The sequence below is a fragment of the Ovis aries genome, chromosome 23, assembly GCF_016772045.2.
Source record: "Ovis aries strain OAR_USU_Benz2616 breed Rambouillet chromosome 23, ARS-UI_Ramb_v3.0, whole genome shotgun sequence".
Classification (NCBI taxonomy): Eukaryota; Metazoa; Chordata; class Mammalia; order Artiodactyla; family Bovidae; genus Ovis; species Ovis aries.
Genome location: NC_056076.1, coordinates 37,923,537 through 37,948,534, shown reverse-complemented (window position 1 = coordinate 37,948,534; position 24,998 = coordinate 37,923,537). Strand labels below are relative to the sequence as shown.

The following is a 24,998-nucleotide window of genomic DNA, read 5'->3' as shown; positions in this document are numbered from 1 at the left end:
ACAATGTAGCTAGTGAGATATTCATTGTGTCTTCATCTATACTGGTTAAATTGCAGAAAATGTACCCATTAGGGCAAATTTTCTGAAATTAAGTAAGGGCCTGAAACCCATTACCAACGGACGGTGGGTCTTGATGGTCCTTAGTAGCATAAGTAAATCTGGTTAATTGTTAAACTTCCAAGGTTATCATAGAATTAAATCTACAGGCTGATAGATACAAAACATCAAACACTTAAAGATGAAAGGAAACTTTCTGTTGAGCCAAATACAAGGAAATACATTAAGATCGATAATTTTCCAGAATTTAATTCTGACCTTCAAATCTACCCCTCACCTTATTTTTATGTATTAATACAACTGACAAAGATGTAAAAGGTTGGTAATGCCCAGTGTTAGCAAGGGTAGGAGGAAGTAGGCGCCACTCGAATGCAGTGCTGGTTGGAAGATCAATTTGTAAACCTTTAGGAAGAGTAATTTCAGAGTCTACCAAAATTTAAAATGCACTTATCATTTGATTTGATAATTCTACTACTGGAAATTTACCTTATGGGATATATTTGCCAAAGTGTGCTTCTTTGTATGCATAAAGAGGTGCTCATTACAGCATAAGTTGTAATGACAAAAAAACTGTAATTACAAAATTTTGGCAATAACCCAGAAATGTGTAAGTAGGAGACTGATTAAATAAATCATGATGCACAGTGAAATATGGGGCTTCATTGGAAGAGACCCTGATGCTGGGAAGGATTAAAGGCAAAAGAAGAAGAGGGCAGCAGAGGATGAGATGATTAGATAACATCACCAACTCAATGGACATGAATTTGGGTAAACTCCAGAAGATAATGAAGGACAGGCAAGCTTGGCATGCTGCAGTCTGTGGGGTCGAAAAGAGTCAGACACGACCTAGCAACTCAACAACAACAATGAAATAATATGCAGCCGTTAAAAGGAATGAGGTAAATTTGTATCTTTCATGTTAAAGATCTGTAAGATGTATTATTAAGTGGAAAACAAGAGCAAAATATAGACAGTAGTTAGTATGCCATTTGTGTAAATATTTTAAGATCTACATATACGTACATTGATATTTGCACAAAAGTTCTTGGAGGATAGGTAATTATACTATATTATATATAGCATAGTTGGTCAGTATTATCTGGGGGACTAGAAATTGGTAGAAAGGGAGATTTTATATCTTTCTGTGCTGTTTAAAGTTTTCTTTTTTTTAAAACCATGTCTTTTTTTTTGAATCGCCTTTCCCTTAGGTATTCCTGTCCATTACAGTCACTCAGAGCATTTATAAAGTTCCAAACTGTGTAGTCTTATAATTTCAGAGTTGTGATCCCCCTTTCATACGGAGAAAAATTGAGGGCCAGAAGCTGCGAGTTCGGGTGACCGTGACTGAGCAAGCTGGTGACAGCACCGGGAGAAGTCAAGTTCCCTGGTCAAGTGACTGACAGCCGCACTGTGCTACTTTGATGTCTTCAGGAAATTGCTCCAAATGCACCCTGAAAATTCAATTAATCTAGACTTCATGTTTAATAATGACTTCCCGAAAACCATGTGAGTGAGATGCTGTGAGTGAGTGAAAGTCGCTCAGTCATGTCCAACTCTTTGCGACCCCATTGGTAATAGAGTCCGTGGAATTCTCCAGGCCAAAATACTGGAGTGGGTAGCTTTTCCTTTCTCCAGGGGATCTTCCCAACTCAGGGATTGAACCAGGTCTCCTGCATTGCCGACGGATTCTTTAACATCTGAGCCACCAGGGAAGCCCAAGAATACTGGAGTGGGTAGCCTATCCCTTCTCCAGTGGATCTTCCCGACCCAGGAATATGAACCAGGGTCTCCTGCATTGTAGGCAGATTCTTTACCAGAAAAACATACTTCCCATATATGAATTAATGACCTCATAGTTATTAAAATGCTTTTCACGTAATCATTTGGAAGTGGCTTAAGTGCATTGAAACAGACAGTCCCCTCCAAAGTGAGGTCATTGCTGATAGCTAGGTACCCACCTGATTCTCCGGCACCTGGATATTCTTGCAGTGTGCAATTAGGATGTGGGTCCCTGTCTTGCCCACCAGACACACCTGTGAATCATCAGGCAGGGGTCCTCGGACCTATTAATAATTTAGGTTAGGTCAAAGTATCACAGATTTTAAAATTACTTTTTATGGAGGTATAACTTACATTTAGTAATGGGCTCAAGTCATAAATGCTTGGCTTGATGAATTTTCATACACACACACACTCTGTAGGCACCATTCAGCTCAAGCACCCAGCAGGTTCCCCTGTGCCAATTCCATCAATATTTCACAAAGATAATTATTCTGGCCTTCTAATACTGAAGATTAGTTTTCAAGTCTTCATTATTTAAAAAAAAAAAAGGCAGTTGATGATATGGGGGGATGGGCTGGATAAGAATGAGGGGTCGAGAGTGCTCTAAACTATTCCGTTTTGCAAAAATCCCCTTATTATCTTTTAACTTATCTTCCTTGTTCACTGTGTTCTTTTATAAATTACGATGTGAAAGAGCTTTCATTTAATACATGTCTTCTAAAAGAATTTTTCTTGGCTTCTCTTTTTGTAGTTTATTTGTGTTTGAACTTTCAGCATGCTCTAGAGATCAGAGAAGACTACACGGAAGGAGGAAAAGCATTATAGAGGGACATAGATTTTTTTATAAGTCTCAAGGTCTACTTTCCAAACCTGCTGCTATTTCTCGCTGCTTTTACTTGAAATCAATACCTACTTCTACATAGTCACCAAAATGGGCATATAACATGTACATGCATGCCAAGTTGCTTCAGTTGTGTCCAGCTCTTTGCGACTCCATGGACTATAGCCCCTCAGGCTCTTCTATCCATGGGATTCTCCAGGTGAGAACACTGGAGTGTGTTGCCAAGTCCCCCTTCAGGGGATCTTCCCGACCCAGGGATGAAATCTGTGTCTCTTATGTCTCCTGCCCTGGCAGGCAGGTTCTGTATCATTAGCGCCACCGGGGAAGCCCACCTATAGTGTGTACCATCTAAGAACACACATATTGAAACATTATTTTTCTTAACACTAAAGAATAAGTGCAGTATAATGCAGTATGATTGTAGAGCTTAGGGAGTTAGGGGAAAAGGAGATCTTGAAATGGACTTTGTTTGAAGTATGGGGGTAATTACTCTGGAACCCCAAAGCACCAACTTAAAGCATGTTGGAAATGAACTGTATTCCAAAGGGAATGCCTGGTATGGGATTCTAATGGATTGAGGGAGTTCTCAGTAGCATACAGCCAGGCCCAGAGTTTTGATGTTGTTTTCAGTTGGCTATCAGCTGACCTCATGTGATTCAGCCTACCTTGAGTAGATCTCTTCTTGGGGTGTAGGGCTGTGGGGATGGAGAAAACTCTAACTTGCCAAAGGAAGCTAAGGAGGCTGGAGATGGCAATGGAGACAGCTGTGCCTCCTGCAGACAGTGACCCTGTCCCCAGCCACTTAGGTTCAGAGAGCTGGGACTTGAATAGGAAAGCTAAAGAAACGATTGAATAGAAACTTCCTGCAGTCTTGAAGTGAACGGTAAAGATCAAGCTCACCATTGATCTGGTGTAAAACTGTAATACCAAAAGTCTATAAGGTTGATGCAAAAATGACAATTGTTATTTATTTAAAATCTATAATTTCCCCACTGCACTACACCCTTTAAACTACTCTTTACAATTTTTTTTTTTTTTTTCATCGCTTAACAACAAATACAAGCATTCCAGGAGTGGTGAAAGAAAATCAGAATACTCAGATTAGAGAGAAAATCTCAGGCTGACACAAAATGATGTTTTGCTCTCAAAATGAGTATTAGGAATAATAGGCAAACGCTGAAAAGTCACGTTTTCATAGTGAGTCTCCAAGATGCCAGGGCTGGCTTGCAACGGGAAGCAGAGTCACCCTGCTGCTTCTGTTCTCACAGGGGTGTGATGTCTCCCCAGATAAAGATTGCCCATTTCAAGGCTCAAGCTAATTCTAGCTCTTCTTCCTCGATTTCTGATTCAAATTCAGTTTGCTCAATTTCTGACTGTATTCAATTTCCACAGCTCAAAATTGGGATTTCTGAGCTTGAAACAAAAGGAAGACTTCAACTCATCTCTTATGATTGGGATGAGTATTCAAGTGAAAATCAGAATCACCAGTGGGTAAAGAATCTGCCTGCAGTGCCGGAGACACAGGAGACTCAGGTTCGATCCTTGGGTCAGGAAGATCCCCTAGAGGAGGGAATGACAACCGGCCCAGTATTCTTGCCTGGAAAACCCTATGGACAGAGGAGCCCGGTGGGCTACAATCCATTGGGGTTGCAAAGAGTCGGACATGACTGAGCAACTGACGCTTTCCCTGAATTTACATTCTCTAGATAAAGGAGGGGATGAAAGGAAAGGAAAAGCTCTTCCTTTCTCTACCCATCCAAAAGATGGATAGAAAGTGACAGCCCCACTCATACCCCCAGAAAGCAAAGCTACTGAATTATGTCCATGAAAAATCAAATCACCACAGTCACCAACCACACCTGAGTGACTGACCCAAAGCATAGTGGAGGTAAGAGAAAGAAAGACACAACAGAAACTGTATGTTTTGTGTATCTCTCAGGATTGCGGGCAAGAAAGTGAGGACACAATACATGCTACTCTTTGGACACTGAGGTCAGTATTATTATTTACGGCAGAGGTCCCCAAGCTCTGGGACCTAATGCCTGTTGATCTGATGTGGAACTGATACAATAAGAATGGAAATAAAGACAAGACAAACAAAGACAAATAGAAACAGACTGCACAGTAAACATAATAGGCTTGATTCAACCCAAAACCATACCCTCCCCCCATCCACAGAAAAATTGTCTTCCACGAAACCAGTCCCTGGTACCCAGAAGGTTGTTCAGTTCAGTTCAGTTCAGTTCAGTCGCTCAGTCATGTCTGACTCTTTGCGACCCCGTGAATTGCAGCACGCCAGGCCTTCCTGTCCATCACCAACTCCCGGAGTTCACTCAGACTCACGTCCATCGAGTCAATGATACCATCCAGCCGTCTCATCCTCGGTCGTCCCCTTCTCCTCCTGCCCCCAATCCCTCCCAGCATCAGAGTCTTTTCCAATGAGTCAACTCTTCGCATGAGGTGGCCAAAGTACTAGAGTTTCAGCTTTAGCATCATTCCTTTCAAAGAAATCCCAGGGCTGATCTCCTTCAGAATGGACTGGTTGGATCTCCTTGCAGTCCAAGGGACTCTCAGGAGTCTTCCCCAGAAGGTTGGGGACCACTGATATAGGGAGTGGAATATGTGTCCCATTAAAAACAGGAGGGCAAAGGAAGGAAATTTTATGCTAAAGTGGAGAAGTCTAATTTTGAAATAAGTAACTCTAGTTCTAGCACTAAGCTATGTTTAAGCAAGGGGTTATTATTAGTTAGGGCTCAATAAACGTTAGTTATAATTATTATATTTGCCGATATTCATCACTGTAATCGGGGCTTTGAAATGAGCCAGACTGTCATTACAAGCCAGTCTGATTTTTTAGGAGATGGCTGTCTAAGGAGGAAAATATAAGAGATGAGGATCACGCAGTAAAATCCATCAGCAAGATAGTTTCTAAAGCCTCCCTGAAGGTCTATTTTTAAGTGTCATAAATGTCTTCATTGAGTTAAAATAATGATGGATCACCATAACTGACAGAGTTTGGAGCTGAAAAACACCCAACAGCATGAGGGTTGAGGGTGTTATTACATGTGGTAAAATTTTAATTTTATAAATGACCCAGTAATTGCTTTCCTAAGAAAAATATAATTGTATATCTTCAGACAAGTAAGGGTCATGACAGGTCTACCTGGATGGCCAGGGCTTCTAGGAGGGGGACATGGGAGCCAGAAAGAAGTCAGTTTTTCTTATTCTGATAAATTTATCCATCCAATTTGCAATGACATCTTTTGTTTCCATCTAGGGATATTTGAGGGACTTCCCTGGTGGCTCAGATGGTAAAGAATCCACCTGCAGTGCAGGAGACCCTGGTTGGAACACTGGGTCGGGAGGATCCCCTGGAGAAGGGAATAGCAACCCACTCCGGTATCCTTGCCTGGGAAATCCCATGGACAGTGGAGCCTGGAGGGCTACAGTCCATGGGGATGCAGTCAGACATGACTGAGTGATACAGTGTCACTCATGTCTGTTAGTCAGACATGACTAACAGGATACAATGGACAGCTTGTGAAGCTAGATCCCAGAATCTCCCCTCAAATTAAACAAAGTGAACAAAAAAAGAATAAAGACATAGAAGCTGTATTTGAAGCTCCATCTTCCCCACTGCAGGTTTTCCCTACCCACGAGTTTCACTTATCTTTTTGTTCCTGAATGAGTAGGGGTGAGATGTGGCTGCCAGGAAGAGGTGATGGGCAGATGCAGTAGAGAGGAAGAGAGGCAAACACACGTCTACATTTTTCCTGGGTCGGAAGCAAAGCCTTCATGGCTCTACTCTTACTTGGAGAGCAGCTAGAATCCAAAAGTAAATGTACTCTGCCAGTAAAGTCTGATGAAGTTTGGTGCAGGAGTTTTAACCCAAGGACAGCAAAAATAAAAAGCCACCCCCAGTGACACCAACCTGAATCTGAGGCCCCAGGTGAAGCTCCTCTGACCCCCCACCACTACTCCTCCCCTTAAAAATATAAAATATTTTGAGATGATAAAAATCAAGAGTGGGGGCTTGTGATTATTCAATAAATGGTGCTGATTCAACTATTTAGGGGGGAAAATTGTTTCAATTTTTGCCTTATTCCAAAATAAATTCATGACAGAATTTCATATAGAATATAAAACAATAAAAATGCTAGAATAAAACATGAGAATTATAAATATATAATTTTGAAGTTGGGCTTATTTCTGAGCAGAGCACAGGAGCACAAGCCAAAACCAAAAAAAGATACACATTTAATTTGATAAAAATGTAAGGTTTCTGTGTGGCTAAATATCACATAAAATAGTTTTTAAAAAAACAAGCAACAAAATTAAGGAAATATTTGCCACACACATTACCGAAAAGGTGGCGCAGTTGGTAAAGAATCCACCTGCCAATCTAGGAGACATGGGTTCAATCTCTAGATAGGGAAGAACTCCTGGAGAAGGAAATGGCAACCCACTCCAGTATTCTTGCCTGGGGAATCCCACGGACAGAGGAGCTTGGTAGGCTACAGCCCATGGGGTCACAAAAGAGTCGTGCACACAGGCACAGGTGTGAGCAGTGAAGGAGTGAATATCATCAACAGATTTCTATCTATTTTAAATTTTATTTATTTTTATTTTTAATTGATAAAAATTTCATTTATTTTGTGTCTCTGTGATTTCTCCCCTTCTTATTCTTCGTCATTCCCAGTTCCCAGGCCACCAGCATTTTGTTTTTTATTCCTATAGGTTGGTTTGCATTTTTATAATTTTATATAAATGGAGTTATACAGTATTGTAGATATCCTTGGTTGTCTGGCTTCTTTAATTCAACATGAATATTCTCAGATTTATCTATGTTTGTATCAAGAGTTCATTTTTTTTTAAATTGTTGATTTGTATTCCATTGTACTAATGCTATACACGTCATTTAGCCATTTACCTGTTGCTAGTCACTGGATGGTGTTTCTAGCTTGAAGCTACTGCGAGTGAAGCTGTGAACATCGGTGTTGAAGTCTGATGTGGACACAGGATTTATCTCTCTTGGATAAATACCTCTGAATAGTATATCCTGATATGGAGGGATAGCCAAGATATATGACTCACTAAAAAATAAATATAATATGAATACTTTGGTCTCATTCATGTACATTTTAAAAATACACATGATTCTATATATGCTTCAACATCAAATTCATAATTTGGCTGAATTCTAAAATGCTGGCAGTTAAAAATCAATATTCAGTTGAAACCGAGAATGAACTTCGTTCCAGACTTATTCTTAACTTCCAGTATTGTTACAAATGTACTAGTCATATCTTTAAAGGCTACCCTCATGGTGCAGGAACTGGGTCCACAGCAGGGTCAGCAGGCGAGCAGATCTGTGTCACAGTATCGCACATTTTCAACAGGAAAATCAGTGTGGCTGATTTTCAACCAGTGTGGCTTTTTTTTTTTCTTTTTTTCTTTTTTTACTGTGCAGCTGTGGTATCTTAGTTCCCTGACTAGGGATTGAACCCAGGCCCTCAGCAGTGAGAACTTGGAATCCTAATCCTAACCTCTGAATCACCAGGGAATTCCCATTGGCATCTGTAACATCTTTTTTTCCTTCCTTTCATCCTTCTCTCCTTCCTTTCTTGCTTCCTCTATCCCTCCTTATATGTATGTGTATATATATATATATGTATCTCTGTCTATCAGATTTAATTCCTTGAATCTATTTGTCACTTCCACTGTATAATGGTAAGGGATTTGATTTAGGTCATATGAATGGTCTAATGGTTTTCCATACTTTCTTCAATTTTGGCAGTAAGGAGTTCATGTTCTGAGCCACAGTCAGCTCCTGGTCTTGTTTTTGCTGACTGTATAGAGCTTCTCCATCTTTGGCTGCAAAGAATATAATCAGTCTGATTTCAGTATTCACTATCTGGTGATGTCCATGTGTTGAGTCTTCTCTTGTGTTGTTGCAAGAAGGTGTTTGCTATGACCAGTGCGTTCTCTTGGCAAAACTTTGTTAGCCTTTGCCCTGCTTCATTCTGTACTCCAAGGCCAAATTTGCCGGTTACTCCAGGTATCTCTTGACTTCCTACCTTTGCATTCCAGTCCCCTGTAATGAAAAGGACATCTGTTTTGGGTGTTAGTTCTAGAAGGTCCTGAAGGTCTTCATAGAACTTTTCAACTTCAGCTTCTTCAGCATTACTGATTGGGACATAGACTTGGATTACTGTGATAGAATGGTTTGCCTTGGAAACGAACAGAGATCATTCTGTCGTTTGTGAGACTGCACCCAATAACTGCATTTTGGACTCTTTTGTTGACTATTGAGGGCTACTCCATTTCTTCTAAGGGATTCTTGCCCATACTAGTAAATTCAATGGTCATCTGAGTTAAATTTGTTGATTTGAGTCAATTTTAGTTCACTGATTCCTAAAATGTCAGTATTCACTCTTGCCATCTCCTGTTTGACAACTTCCAAACAGATGGTAGATGTCACCACCCTTATGGCAGAAATTGAAGAAGAACTAAAGAGCCTCTTGATGAAAGTGAAAGAGAAGAGTGAAAAAATTGGCTTAAAACTCAACATTCAGAAAACGGAGATCATGGCATCTGGCCCCATCACTTCATGGTAAATAGATGGGGAAACAGTGGAAACAGTGAGAGATTTTATTTTGGGGGGCACCAAAATCACTGCAGATGGTGACTGCAGCCATGAAATTAAAAGATGCTTGCTCCTTGAAAGAAAAGCTATGACCAACCCAGACAGCATATTAAAAAGCAGAGGTATTACTTTGCCAACAAAGGTCTATCTAGTCAAAGCTATGGTTTTTCCAGTAGTCCTGTATGGATGTGAGAGTTCGACTACAAAGAAAGCTGAGCACCGAAGAATTGATGCTTTTGAGTTGTGGAGTTGGAGAAGACTCTTGAGAGTCTCTTGGACTGCAAGGAGATCAAAACAGTCAATCCTAAAGGAAATCAGTCCTGAATATTCATTGGAAGGACTGATGTTGAAGCTGAAGCACTAATACTTTGGTCACCTGATGTGAAAAGCTGACTCATTTAAAAAGACCCTGATGCTGGGAAAGATTGAAGGCAAGAGGAGAAGGGGATGACAGAGGATGAGATGGTTGGATGGCATCACCGACTCTATGGACATGAGTTTGAACAAGCTCTGGGAGTTGGTGATGGACAGAGAAGCCTGGCGTGCTGCAGTGCATGGGGTCGGAAAGAGTTGGACACGACTGAGCGACTAAGCTGAACTGAACTGATACATGTGTTTCTCTCTCTCTCTCTACATATATATATATATATATATATAGACAGATAGAGATATGAGAGAGAGTATAGCAATACAGAGGAAAAGGAAGGGCCCCAAATTTTGTTCTTATTCTGCGAACTCCTTTCCTCCCTCCTTCCCTTCCTTCCTTTCTTTCATTGGAGCAGAATACAATTCAGGAAGTCATTTCTTAAAAACATGTTTTCTAGAAGGAACTTTGTACCTAGGATTTATAGATTGGTCAACTCTCCAAATTTTTTTTATTTCAGTTATTGAAAATGGCTGGCAATGAATAGGAATTATTTCAAGAAGCTCGGTTTAATTTTTTTGATGCAGTAGACTCAGAGCTATACAGGCTTGTCTTCTCAAAGTAGTCTCATAGGCTCTTTATAAAATACGCATAACCTAAACTTTACTAGCTTAGCCTTTGTGTAAGTATACAGTTCAGTGGCCTTAAGAACATTCATATCGTTGCGCAGCCATCACCCCCATCCATCTCCAGAACTTTTATCGTCTTGTAAAACTGAGATTCGGTACCTATTAAACACTAACATCCCAATCCTCTTTCTCCGCAGCTCCTGGCAACCACCATTCTCCTTCCTATTTGTATGAATTTGTCTACTCTAGGGACTTCATATAAATGAAACACTACAGTATTGGTCCTTTTATGGCTGGCTTACTTCTCTGAGCATAATGGTCTCGGGGTTCATCCGTGGAGCCCGCCCTTTTGAAGTTAGAAGTATGAGAACAAAGTGGGCGGCCGCTCCTTTTTCTCTGTACTTCTATACAGTGTATTTCTGTACACCAAAAGTGTACTTCTATGCACTCTTTCTTATGTGTGTATATATGTTGTTGTATGTGATTTGGGAGTTTTTCTTCTTTAAAAAAGTTTTTTATTTATTTATAGCTGCACTGGGTCTTCACTGTCACACGTGGGCTTTCTCCAGTTGTGGCGAGCGGGGGCTACTCTTCACCGCGGTGCATGGGCTTCTTACCGTGGTGGTTTCTTTTGTTTCGGCACAGGCCCTAGAGCTCTCAAACTTCAGTACTGGTGGCTCACTGGCTTAGTTGCCCCACAGCAAGCGGGATGTTCCCAGACCAGGGGTGGAACTATGTCCCCTGCACTGGCCAGCAGATTCTCAACCACTGGACCAGCAGGGAAGTCCTGGAGTTTTCCTTCTCTGGAAAGTCTAAACTGATAACAAAGCTGACGTTGTGCGTTTGATTCATTTTGAGAAGATGTGAAGGAATTCCTAAACAATTTTTTTTTTCCTTGAAATGATCATGGCCCAGTTGGAATTAAATGACAAATAATTAAAATTCTTAAAGGATATTTTGCTCATTCACTCTAGACTCTAGCTGTGTTAGTGTGTTAGTTGCTCAGTCATGTCCAACTTTTTGCAATCCCACGGACCATAGCCCGCCAGGCTCCTCTGTCTATGGGATTCTCCAGGCAAGAATACTGGAGTGAATTGCCATTCTCTTCTCCAGAGGATCTTCTTGACCCAGGGATTAAATCCTGGTCTCCCTCACTGTAGGCAGATTCTTTACCGTTTGAGATACACAGAAGTCTCTTTACTGTTTGAGCTGTAGGAAACAACTTTACAGTTCCTGGAATTTTAATTCTCTCTAATCTCCATTGGTGCCCTTGTGTTAATACTTAGTTTTTAAATAAACAATTAAAGGACTTTTTAATCTTTCCTAAAGTTATCAAACTCAGTCTTAATATTTGCACTGATGATCTATTGCTTCATTTACTTAACTATTTGAAATTCTAAATGATGGCTTTTATTCACAATCCTAACAGCTTGTACACGAGTTATTTCAACATTTTTCTTTTGCAATGACAAATATAAACTTTAACTGAAAGAATTTCTACATAAAACACTTGGGGTGATAGTTCTCTCTAAATTACATCCAAAAAGAAAAGAAAAGAAATAAGCAAACAAAAATAATAAATTACATCTAAGATGACTCCTATGTTTAAAAGTGATTGTTCATATGATGCCAATCAATGACTTGTGTCAAGGGGCTTCCCTGGTGGTCCAGTGGCTAAGACTGAGCAGCCGATGCAAGGGCCCCAGGTTTGATCCCTCGTCAGGGAACTAGATCCCACATGCTCCCACTAACAGTTCATGTGCCACAACTAAGACTCGGCACAGCAAAATTAATTAATTAATTAGTTTTAAAAAAGACTCACCTTGTGTGGATAGATGGTCTTATGCTGATTAGCTATGGTGATAGTTGAATCAGAGATGGCAAACATTTTCCATAAAAGGCCAGACAGGAAGTATTTTAGGCTTCTCAGGCCAGTTTCTGTTGCAACTACTCAACTATGCCTCCTAGTTTGAAAGTAGCTATAGATAATTACCTGAACAAATGAGTGTCATGGGTTGCAATAATACTTTATTTACAAAACTTTATTTACAAAAAACTTTACAAAAACAGAAAAGAAGCTAGACTTGGCTTCAAAGTAGGAAATTGCAGACCCCCCGATGTAGCTGATAATTGTGCAAGCAGAAGACCAAGCATGCCAGGGTCGACAGTAAGTTGGCATTTTACCCTTCAATCTTCCACAGGCCAAAGATAAAGCCAAACAGCAGAATTTGGCAGAACACTGAGGCCGAGCTGAACTACAGAGCTTCCGGAATATATACCAGAATACAAGTTACAAAACATGTTCGGAAAGATAAACAAATAATTGTCAGCCTTAACTCCCTCTGGGAGTGGAAAGGAGGCGGGCGGCGGCAGGGAAATTTTCCTTCTGCTTTTACATCCTTATTTACTCTGAATCTTTTATCATGTGCATTTTATTAAAGTTAAGACATTTTCCTCACTGAATGATTTGGTATACATAGGATCCGAGTTTGATGTTTTGTATCAAACAAATACTTGCTGTTGTGACACCTTTTTAAAAGTAGAAGATTAAAATTAGCAGACCTTACGAAATTCTTTTGTCATGATCATAGGTGGCAACTTTTGTCAGGATAATTATGACTTAGTCTGTTTTTTGGCACCGGGCAGTCACTGCAAGATCAACCTATGATGGCAGCCTGTGTTCAAAAGGCTATGAGAGTCATAAATAAGGAACATATTGGACTAAATTATATCAAAAGTCATGAATAGTTTAATTCAGTTCATTGATTCTGTTTTTAGTCTTCTCTTTTTTTTTAGTCTTATCACAGTGATCATACTCATAACAACACATTTTTACCAAAAATTCCTTTATAATTCATGATAATTTTGTGCTATGAGGCAGAATATTTATCAACAAAACTTGGAGAAATATTAGTGACTGAAGTGTCTTGAGTACTTATGATGAGCCAGACACTGTGTTAGGTGCTTACCATGGATTATAATAATCAGTGATCACAACATCCCTATGAAGTCAGTACTAATATTATCCCCATTTTACAGAGGATAAAAATGAGGCTTAAAGAGGTTTACAATTTTGTCGAAAATGCTACAGTCGTCGTTTTTAAGAGTCAAGCCTAAGGAGTCTGATTTGAGTCCTTCCCCTCACTCCTGATATGTGACCCAATGAAAAAGGATGGAGTGAATAATTAAAAAAACATTTCAAATTGGCAACAGAATGTACTCTATGATTTCCCAGGAGGTAAGGAAGTGGGATGGAGAAGACAATGGCATCCCACTCCAACACTCTTGCCTGGAAAATCCCATGGACGGAGGAGCCTGGTGGGCCACAGTCCATGGGGTCGCTAAGAGTCAGACACGACTGAGCGACTTCACTTTCACCTTTCACTTTCACGCATTGGAGAAGGAAATGGCAACCCACTCCAGTGTTCTTACCTGGAGAATCCCAGGGATGGGGGAGCCTCATGGGCTGTCGTCTGTGGGGTCGCACAGAGTCGGACAGGACTGAAGTGACTTAGCAGCAGCAGCAGCAGCAAGGAAGTGGGAAGATGAATAACTTACAAGTGGCACCAAACTCACCTCCTTACATGTTATTACCTTAGCATATTGACCAAAGCTGGTGTTTCCATTTCTGACTAAACGTCATTTGGGCCCAAGGGGGAAACAGTACTTTTCAGAGCATCTGTAAAACTTGTTCACCTTTTAAAATTCACTGGTGTTACTGGACCCATGAACTGAAGAGTAATTGTGTTGGAAAAATATCAACATCCTCAATTCAATTCCTCCTGTAACCTCAAGGTTCTAATGCAGTAGAAACACTACATCATTTCTGGAAATGCTTGGGAATGCCAAGAAACACATGATCAGAAGCAGGCTGAACTAGGATGAGGGACAGATGTGATAAAAGCAAAGAAACAAATAAGATCTGGAGGAAGTGGCGAATGTCCGGGCCAAGGAAAGAGGAATAGGAATCTTGGTGGCAGTAGATGAAGCAGGGTGTGTGGTTGGGTATGTACAGATGAAAAGAGGAAATAATGGGAACATTCTAACAAGGCAGTTCCCTCAGATCCTTGAAAGTCCACGTTTGCCCTCTGAATGACTTTGCCCATATAAGGACAACATTCACAACCAAGCCAAGTTACTGCCAACTAGAGCTTCATGAGACAGTTAGTTGGACTATGGAGACAGGAAGGTCAAACTCAAGGGTCATGATGGCCCAGCAAGCTCTCATCATTGAGCCTGAAGTTTCCTCTGTCTTTACTTTTTCCTCTTTTTGGTGAGGTCTGGCTGGAAACAGAGTAGTGAAACTTGTAAATAACCATCAAGTTTTATTTCCATTTTTCTTGTCCAAGGTCCAACTCCTTGGGAGCCTGGCAACTCTATGGTCATCTAATTAATCTGAAAATCCAACATTATTGGTATGTGAATAGTGTCACCACACTCTTCCCCAGAGGTTAAATTCATCCGAGTGCTTCACTACTGGGCTTTAATAGCTCAGCCATTAAATGAAATAGCACACGTCCAGATGACCACATGCCCACCAAAAAGGAAAGTACTAGGTGATATTCTATCCTGGGCTACCTAGCAGTCAGTTGATGAGCACTTGGTGGCAAGAAAGATGGTTAAGGGACTTCCCTGGTAGTACAGTGGATAAGAAACTGCCTGTCAATGCAGGGGACATGGGTTTGATCCCTGGTCTGGGAAGATCCCACGTGCTGCAGAGCAACTAAGCTCATATGCCACAACTGTTGAGCCCAAGTACTGCAACTCCTGAAACTTCCGTGCCTGGAGTCTGTGCTCTGCAACAACTGAAGCCCGAGAACCACGCAGGAGAGTAGCCCCCGCTCATTGCAGCTAGAGAAAGCCCACGTGCACCAATGAAGATCCAGCGCAGTAAAAATAAATTTAAAAAATGTCTAAATAGTTAAGAAAGAAAGATGGTTAAAAAAATAAATATCCAGTGTATTATCTGATATAGTTCAGTGGTTTCTGGACCCTTCTACATCAGAGTCTCCAGAGGTGCCTGGCAAGCATATTCCAAGGCTCTTTCTCCAGGGATTCTGATTGGATGAGTCAGAATGGGAAAATATTTTTAGCAAGGTCCTGTGTGCTTCTGGGATTTTGGACTGGCTTTTGAGAATGGCTGTGTGCAACTGATCTTCACAACCTCTGGCCCTACGTTTATCACCCAGCCTCCCCTTACCTCGTTCCCTGTGCAAGGGCCCTTACTTCTACCCAAGTAAGTCTTGTAGCTGCTGCTTTTCTCTTCTGCCTAATCTAGGCCATCTTCCATGTCATGTTGGTATGTCCTAGAACTTTACAACTACTGGATCTATTCCCTTCTTTCCCTAAAACATATTTTTCCTTGAGTACCATTGGTGATTCAGTGGTAAAGAACCCACCTGCCAATGCAGGAGACATGGTTTTGATCCCTGGGTTGGGAAGATCCCTGGAGGAGGAAATGGCTACCCGTTCCAGTATTCCTGCCTGGGAAACGCAACGCACAGAGGAGCCTGGTGGGGTTTAGTCCACAGAGTAGCAAAGAGTAGGACATGACTTATTAACTAAACAGCAACAGCAACAACAACAAATTGGTATATATCGGTCCTAAACTTTAAATGGGAGCTACTGTCACTTCTATAATGTGGTTGTGCCATATTATTTGAGAATCTTCAATTCTTCTGAAAATAACTAGTGATATAAACAAGCAGAATAACAGATGAAACTCATAAAACATGTTGAGGAAAGATAGCAAATGTGCTAAGTCAGAAATCTGTTAAGTTAAACAGAGCATATGTTTGATGAAGTGAAAGTGAAAGTGTTAGTCGCTTCAGTTGGGTCTGACTCTTTGTGACCCCGTAGCCCGCCAGGCTCCTCTGTCCATGGGATTCTCCAGGCAAGAATACTGGAGTGGGTTGCCATTCCCTTCTCCAGGGGATCTTCCAGACCCAGGGATTAAAACCAGGTCTCCTTTATTGAAGCCAGATTCTTTCCTTCTGAGCCACCAGGGAAGCCACATATGTCTGATAAACATAGACAAAAAAGAATGGAACAAACCAGAGTGCTACTTGTGGACAGGAAAGAATGAAAGAACCAGTCAAACCTACAATATGAATACAGCACAGATCATGTATCATCTTTATGCTGCATGACCTCTGCCGAACTCACAGATTAATCGTCGTTCCTCAGCAAGTTATTGGTGAGTTTCAGTTGTGCCAGGATACCCATCCTTCCATCTCTTGGAAAGAAAGCATGTGCTGGCTCCAGATAACTTCAGCCTACTGAGTCCCCTTGTTGTTGTTTAGTGGTTAAGTTGTGTCCAACTCTTTTGCAACCCTGTGGACAGTAGCCCACCAGGCTCCTCTGTCCATGAGATTTCCCAGGCAAGAATGCTGGAGTGGGTTGCCATTTCCTTCTCCAGAGGCTAAGTGCCCTTGTTCACCCTCAGCTCTGGACCTTGTGATCATACCAGCAGCAGGAAATGAAGATGAGAGAGACAGAGAGAAAATGAGCTGTGGCTCGGTCACCCAATTTTCAGCCTATCCTCATGGTGACAGCATCCTTCATCAATATTTATTTATTTATTTTGGGCACATTAGGTCTTAGTTGCGGTATGTGGGATCTTGGTTCCCTGACCAGGGATTGAACCTGGGTGCTTGAACTGGGTGAGTGAAATCTTAACCACTGGACCACTAGGGAAGTCTGTCTTACCCTCTGTTTATTCCCGTCTGTTTTAAATTTACTCATGGACTTCCCTGGTGGTTCAGTGCCTAATGGACCACCCAATGCAGTGGTCCCCGGGTTCGATCCTTGGTCCAGGAAGTAGATCCCATGTGCTACAACTAAGACCCAGCACAGACAAATAAATAACTACTTTAAACAAATAAATTTATTCAATAAACCTTGTGATTCAAGCATTTTAATTATATCTCAGCTTATTTCATGAATTCTAGGGGAGTCTTTCTGATAGTGGGCTTGAGGGCAGTGTGACCAACCTGTTCTGTTTGCCCAAGGACTTTCCCAGTCTTAGCAAGGCAGCTAAGCAAATGGTTGTGGTCAGTGTCTCATTCACTAGTCGGGAGGTAACCTGTTTTGTTGCCTACTTCCTGTTTAGCCCTGACGCACAGAAAGTAGGGCACTGGCTTTGTATTTTCTAAATCAAACATTCTTTTCAAATAAAAATGTGCCACAGAGGAGTTTCAAAATTGTTTTGAAATATTCAAGCAAGGCAGCAAAATGTTGAAGGTGACAGGCATCTGGAACAAAGGTGGTAAAAATGAAGAAAATCACAACAAAAACCATACACATAAAAAGACAAATCTACACTGAAGAGAAAAGATGAGCAAGAATACTAACTGTTCAATCCCCATGATTGTGGAGGGCGTAGAAATGCTTATTTTTCATGTCTTTAAAGCGACCTTGACTGTTTCTTCTTTGTAATAATTTGATTGCATCCATGTACCTTCCATTTCACTGTATTCACTCAGTTCTCAGCCAATCTTGTTGGCTTGAAGAGCCAGCTTGGATGTGTCTATCTTCCCATCATGCCCATGGTGGGCTGGCAACGGACTTGCCTTCCTCCCCTCCCTGAGGAGTACACAATGGATTTGCTTTGGATCAACCCATCAACAGCTGTTCAAGGACTGCCTGCTCTGCATAACTGTTAGATAAAGGAAGGTCCTTGCTCTAGTTGGGTTGATGCTCTATAAAGAGGTTGGGGCTGCAGACTCTTTTTGTCTTTTGTCTATTTGCCCAGGGAAAATAGCTGGGTTCACATGCAAAGTAGGGGAAAAAGTTGCATAAATATGATATAGTTCAAGAAAGAGACTGCTGCAAACACTTCGAATTGGAACTAAGACCTGAAATGAGGGGGGATTTCCTTGGCGGTTCAGTGGTTAAGAATCCATGCTTCCACTGCAGGGGGTGAAGTTCCATCCCTAGTCAGGGAACTAAGGTCCTTCATGACTCTTGGCACTGCCAAAAAATAAATAAAAATAAATAAAAATGTAACATTAAGAACATAAATAACCTCAGATATGCAGATGACACCACCCTTATGGCAGAAAGTGAAGAGGAACTAAAAGCCTCTTGATGAAAGTGAAAGAGGAGAGTGAAAAAGTTGGCTTAAAGCTAAACATTCAGAAAACGAAGATCATGGCATCTGGTCCCATCACTTCATGGGAAATGGGGAAACAGTGGAAACAGGGTCAGACTTTATTTTTGGGGGCTCCAAAATCACTGCTGATGGTGATTGCAGCCATGAAATTAAAAGACGCTTACTCCTTGGAAGGAAAGTTATGACCAACCTAGATAGTATATTCAAAAGCAGAGACATTACTTTGCCAACAAAGGTCTGTCTAGTCAAGGCTATGGTTTTTCCAGTGGTCATGTATGGCTGTGAGAGTTGGACTGTGAAAGAAGCTGAGCACTGAAGAATTGATGCTTTTGAACTGTGGTGTTGGAGAAGACTCTTGAGAGTCCCTTGGACTGCAAGAAGATCCAACCAGTCCATTCTAAAGGAGATTGGTCCTGGGTGTTCATTGGAAGGACTGATGCTAAAGCTGAGACTCCAGTACTTTGGCCACCTCATGTGAAGAGTTGACTCATTGGAAAAGACCCTGATGCTGGGAGGGATTGGGGGCAGGAGGAGAAGGGGATGACAGGATGAGATGGCTGGATGGCATCACCGACTTGATGGACATGAGTTTGAGTGAGCTCCAGGAGTTGGTGATGGACAGGGAGGCCTGGTGTGCTGGGATTCATGGGGTCGCAAAGAGTCAGACACGACTCAACAACTGAAGTGAACTGAACATTAAAAAAAAAAAAGGACCTGAAGTGAAGGTAGAGCAAGAGGGAGACACAAATCTATCTTGCTTGGGAAGTTTCTCAGAGTCAGATTGAAATTTGCCACCATGATTGTTTCCTGAGACGGCTTTTTCTTCTTTTTTTAATATTTATTTGTTTCTTTGGCTGTGTTGTGTCTCGTTTGCAGCACATGGAATCTTTACTTGGTGCGGCACGCAGGCTTAATTGCTCCAAGGCATGTGGAATCTTCCAGGACCAGCGATCGAACTCATGTCCCCTGCATTGACAGGCAGATTCTCATCCATTGTACCACCAGGGAAGCCCTGGAAATCTTGTATTTTCAAAACAACTTTTTAAAATCAAGGGTTTTTTTTGTTTGTTTGTTTGTTGTGGCATGTATTTGCTTGAGTTCTTAGCTATGTGATTGGCTGGCAGGAAGGCAAGCAATGAGACCCGAGTGTCATCATCAGAGCAGGCAGTTTCTAGAAACCATCTTTAACGTCTTCAGTGAGCTATTAGATAATCAGCTGCCATAGCACCAGCACAGACAGAGAGCACAGCTGTGTGTGGAACTCCAGTAAAGGGAGAAACCCAACCTTTAATACTTGCATCCAAAGGGCTGGACAGTATAACATTTTGTGCAGATAGAGTCAGAATCTCTGTATCACCCATGACACTCGTATGTAACACCCACTTCCATAAATAAGAACTGAATAAACAGATCACATGTAAAAAGCTAACTTGAGGGAAGTACAAAGAGCGCAACTTCCTAAACAAGCCATCATCATTTATACTTCTATTATTACAAAATGTGAAGAAAGTATTCTGATTTATTTTTGCTGTGCTAGTTAGCAACGTCCAGGAGGAAATAAGCATTCTTATCATGTTCATTCAGAATGAGCATCTGAAAGGAAGTGCTGTGCGCTGGGAGCAAAACTAACTGCAGAAGTGGGGCTGGTAAGAGATGAGGTGGGCTTCCTGCAAGATGCATTGAAACAACGTTTTATATATAAACACACCGGTTCTTACATACCCCAGACATACTTTCAGTATCCTTCTGCCAAAACACTTCGGATCTGTCTGCTTCATTTTGATTCTGATGATGTTTCCAAGACATATGTTGAGGCGGGGAACAACTACACTAAGAAACGGTCTCATGGTCACTTGTGATGAAGCAGACCTTAATACACGTTTATTGTATGGTTTATTGTATTGGATGCTGAAGCTGAAGCTCCAATATTTTGGCCACCTGATGCGAAGAACTGACTCATTGATGTTGGGAAAGACTGCAGGCGGGAGGAGAAAGGGACAAGAGAGGATGAGATGGTTGGATGGCATCACCAACTCAATGGACATGAGTTTCAGTAAGCTCCGGGAGTTGGTGATGGACAGGGAAGCCTGGTGTGCTGCAGTCCGTGGGGTCACAAAGAGTCGGACATGACTGAGCGACTGAACTGAACTTAATGTTCTATTATGTAAATGTTACTCTACCAGAAATAGTTCCTGATATTCTTGAGGTAGTAGTAGTATTCACATACAGAGCATGGTTGTACGAAGTATTTTCATAGTCACTGTTTCTGTGCTTTAGTCTTCTCATCTCAAAAAATAGGAAGGATAATAATAATAATTTACTTTTACTCAAGATGACTGGGGCTTCCCTGGTGGCTCAGATAGTAAAGCGCCTGTCTGCAATGTGGGAGACCTGGGTTCAATCCCTGGGTTGGGAAGATCCCCTGGAGAAGGAAATGACAACCCACTCCAGTACTCTTGCCTGGAAAATCCCATGGACAGAGGCGCCTGGTGGGCAATATAGTCCATGGGGTTGCAAAGAGACGGACATGACTGAGACACTTCACTTTCACTTTCACTCAAGATGACCCAGTAAGTAGAGGAGTCAGCTCTTACTAGTGCAAAGTCCACGCTGTTACTTTCAACAAAAGTCATTACTTCAGTGTGAAAATAACCAGAACTTCACTGAGATCCTGTCACTTTCTAAACACTCAATAAATATTTGTAAGTGAATGAATGAACACAGGAATGCTGCTTTGTAAAAAAGGACTCCCCGAGATTGCTCCCTGAATTTTGGGGTTCATGAAATGGTATGAACTGCAATAGATTTTATCATCAATTCTTTCCCATTTGAGTCAAACGATTTTGACAAAGTTACAGCACTATTGGGACTAATGCTCTCTACGTATTTTATTCATGTTTTGTCACTCCCAAGTTCGTGAAAGAACAGGTTATTACAGCACTAAGAATACTAGTGCCATCTAGCGACTTTTCTGGTTATTGTCCCTAAAAGTGCATGTGACAATATTGCCTGCTCTAAAAAAGATTAACCTGAGATTACAATGTACAACGATCAACACATGCAATTTGTAGTCTTCGACATTTTCCTGTCCAAGAAATATTTTCTCAAAATTTCAGTATATGATAAACTTTTTTATCCTCATAGTTCCCAGATGACATACTATTCACACCAGATTTTTCAGTAGTCATATATTTATATTCCAAAGAATGTGCTTTTTTATCTTTTATGCGTGCTTGCTAAGTTGCTTCAGTCACGTCTCTTTGTGACCCTATGGACTGTAGACCGCCAGGCCCCTCTGTCCATGGGATTCTTTCCATGGGATTCTTCAGGCAAGAATACTGAAGTGGGTTGCCATTTCCTCCTCCAGGGGATCTTCCTGGCCCCGGAATCAAACCCATGTATCCTGCATCTCCTGCTTTGCAGGTGGATGCTTTATCACTGAGCCACCGGGGAAGCCCCATTAAAGGTATAATTACACATAATTTCAATGTTATAAATATTAATGACTTCCATATATATGATATATAGTATATACATATTTTAAAATGAGAAAAAGATTTTGATTAGGCTACAGGTATTAATTATTGAATTAGGAAATTATAGGTTTAATGAGAAGCACCCTGCCTCACTCAAAAAGTTTAAAAGTTAGTCATTACTCAGACGCTACTTACATTAAGTTGAGCAAGTGGGGTAACTTCTACAACTCAGTGTTCTCATCTGTAAAATGGGATAACAATGCCTACCTTATCCACCTCCTAGAGTTTTGAGGATCGATGCAATAATGAAAGCTCTTAAAATTCCTCTATGATGGTTAAGAATCTAGTGGTGTTTACTTCAATAATTATTTTTCTGAAGGGCAGATTCTGGGGCTAGATTGACTGGACTCAAATTATGGTCTCAGTGCTTCCCATTTGCGTAACCTTGGAAAGTTACACCTTGGTGTTTTATCTGTAGAATACCAGAATATTGGGGTGCTTGATCATTCCCTTCTCCATGGGATTTTTCCAACCCAGGAACTGAATCTGAGTCTTTTGCATTGCAAGCAGATTCTTTACAGTCTGAGCCACCAGGGAAGCCCAGAATAAGGATAATAATAATTTTTAAAAACCTGCCTCAAAGGCCGGTAGTGCAACATGCCTGTTACAGAGCATTCAGTATCGTTTGAACTATCTGATTACAAACACAAAATCATCCCAACTGTGATGGCCAAGGCATCAACTGTCAACTGCAGAGATCATCACTGAGTTGTTCTCAAAAACAGGAAAGATATTATAAGAGAGTTTTCACTATCATCACTAATATTTCTTGAACCAGAGAGGAACAAAGTCCTAGCTGCGGTGCCATGTAGAATGTGCTAGATTCCACTCCTCTCTTTATAGACACTATGGATGAAACAGATTGGGATATGTCAGGTCAACATAAGGCACTCAGGAAATAGTTTTTGTTTTTAATCTTGAAAACTTTTTTCACTCTCCCGGTCTTCTCAAATCTGTCTTTAAGCAGAGCAAAAGAATAAATGTAGTTAAAACGATGTCAGAGAGCTGGTGACAAGGCAGGGCCGGAGTGAAGAAGTCAGACAAGGAGAGCCAACTCCTCGACCACCTGCAGAGTTCAAGCCACCCTCTTGTCTCGCCTGGACCATCATGACAGCCTCTTAACTGGAATCCTTCCTTCTGCTCCTCTTGCCCTCCATTCTACACACACAAGCCAGGCTGAGTTTTTCAAACATAATTCGCATTTCTTCCCTGCCCAAAGCCCTGTGATTCTGCACTTAGATGCTGCAGCAGTTACCATCTGTATGTCCTTCCCTTGAGCTCTCCCAGTGCTCCCGCCTTGGAGGGCGCGTCCTCTGTGATTGGTCAGCTCTGCCCTGATCTCCACGTAGGCACCCCCTTGTTGTCTTTCTGATAGCTCACGGGTACCATCTCAGAGGTCCTCAGTTCTGCTTCCCACAGAATGTAGACATGCCTTCCTGATCCTGGCTCTCACAGGAGAACTAAGGTGCAGGAGGGCAGCATTCTTTTTTTTATATACATATTATAGGTTTAACATTTTTATTTTTGGCTGCGCTGGGTCTTCATTGCTTTGCATGGGCTTTCTCTAGCTGTGGTGAGAGGGGGTACTTTCCTTGCAGTGGGGGGCTTCTCCTTGCGGTGGCTTCTCTTGCTGAGGGCATAGGCCCTAGGCTCTCTGGCTTGTCATTGCAGCATGCAGGCTCAGTAGTTTTGACTCCAGGGCTTAGGGTGCTGTGCCGCATGTGGGATCTTCCTAGACCAGGAATTGAACCTGGGTCCCCTGCACTGGCAGGTGGATTCTTATCCACTGTACCACCAGGGAAGTCCAAGGGCAGTGTCCTTGTCTGTCCTGCCCTCCTAGTTTTCCCCAGTGTAGAAGTGCCTGGCACATACCAGTGACTGTAAGTATTGGTTTAATGATAGTCAAGATGATCCCAGTATTCCCCCCACATGGTGACTCTGGTTTTCACACTGCATGTGATGTTGAACTTGGAAGTAGAAAAAGGAGCCAGATGTGGATTCTTGTTCTTGTGTGGGACCTTGGACTGTTGCTTCAGCTTTCCTGAACTTTAGCTCTTATAAAAAAGCAGGAATCTTACTTGCCCTGCTTACCTCATGGGCAGTGCCTGAGTGCAGTCTCGTGTCCGACTCTTTGTGACCCCACGGACTGCAGCACGCCAGGCTTCCGTGTCCTTCACCATCTCCCGGAGTTTGCTCAGACTCATGTCCATTGAGTTGATGATGCCAACCAACAATCTCATCCTCTGTCATTCTCTTCTGCCTTCAATCCTTCCCAGCATCAGGGGCTTTTCAAATGAGTCAGTTCTGTGCATCAGGTGGCCAAAGTATTGGAGCTTCAGCTTCGGCATCAGTCCTTCCAGTGAATATTAAGGGTTGATTTCCTTTAGGGTTGACTGGTTTGATCTTCTTGCTGTCCAGTCTTCTTTAGCATCACAGTTTGAAAGCATCAATTCTTCAGCACTCAGCCTTCTTTATGGTCAACTCTCACATCCATACACGACTACTAGAAAAACCGTCTTGTCAAAAAAAGCTTTGACTAGACAGACTTTTGTTGGCGTATAGTCTTTGGTCTTCTATTTTTTTTACCTGGTATATAGTTTTCTGAATTCTATTCCAACAATGTCCCTCAAGTTATTTTAAATCTCAATGACTACAAAATCATGTTAGAATGTAATGAAAACGTCGTGACCTTTTAAGCATTTGAGGCTTCTCAGAGATAGCACGGTGGTCTCTTCATCCATGCTCTGGAGGCGGCACCCTGGCCTGGAATCCCAGGTCTGGTAGAGACTCAGATCAATCACTCGACTCCCCAGAACTCATTTTTTCCTCTTGAAATAACAGAAATCTATCTCACAAGGTTGCTGGGAGGATTCAATGAAAATCGCCTGCATACAATGCTTTATACAATGTAACTATTTTACCTCCTATTCCTAGACCTGGAATAAGATAATGGTCAATGTATTCTTGGTTCCATTCTGTATTATCATTCAGTAATTTAAACATCTGACTAGAAGCATGAAAGAAACTAAG

At 41.6% G+C, this 24,998-nt stretch overlaps 1 long non-coding RNA gene across 1 annotated transcript in view; it reads left to right on the top strand.

Moving 5' to 3' along the window:
* LOC132658472 (uncharacterized) overlaps window positions 1-13,529 on the top strand; it is a 53,782-nt gene extending 40,253 nt beyond the window's left edge. Inside the window, exon 2 of the long non-coding RNA XR_009598152.1 lies at window positions 1,321-13,529. This is a non-coding gene — a long non-coding RNA (uncharacterized LOC132658472). The remainder of the gene's footprint in view (window positions 1-1,320) is intronic.
* Window positions 13,530-24,998: the final 11,469 nt, after the last annotated feature.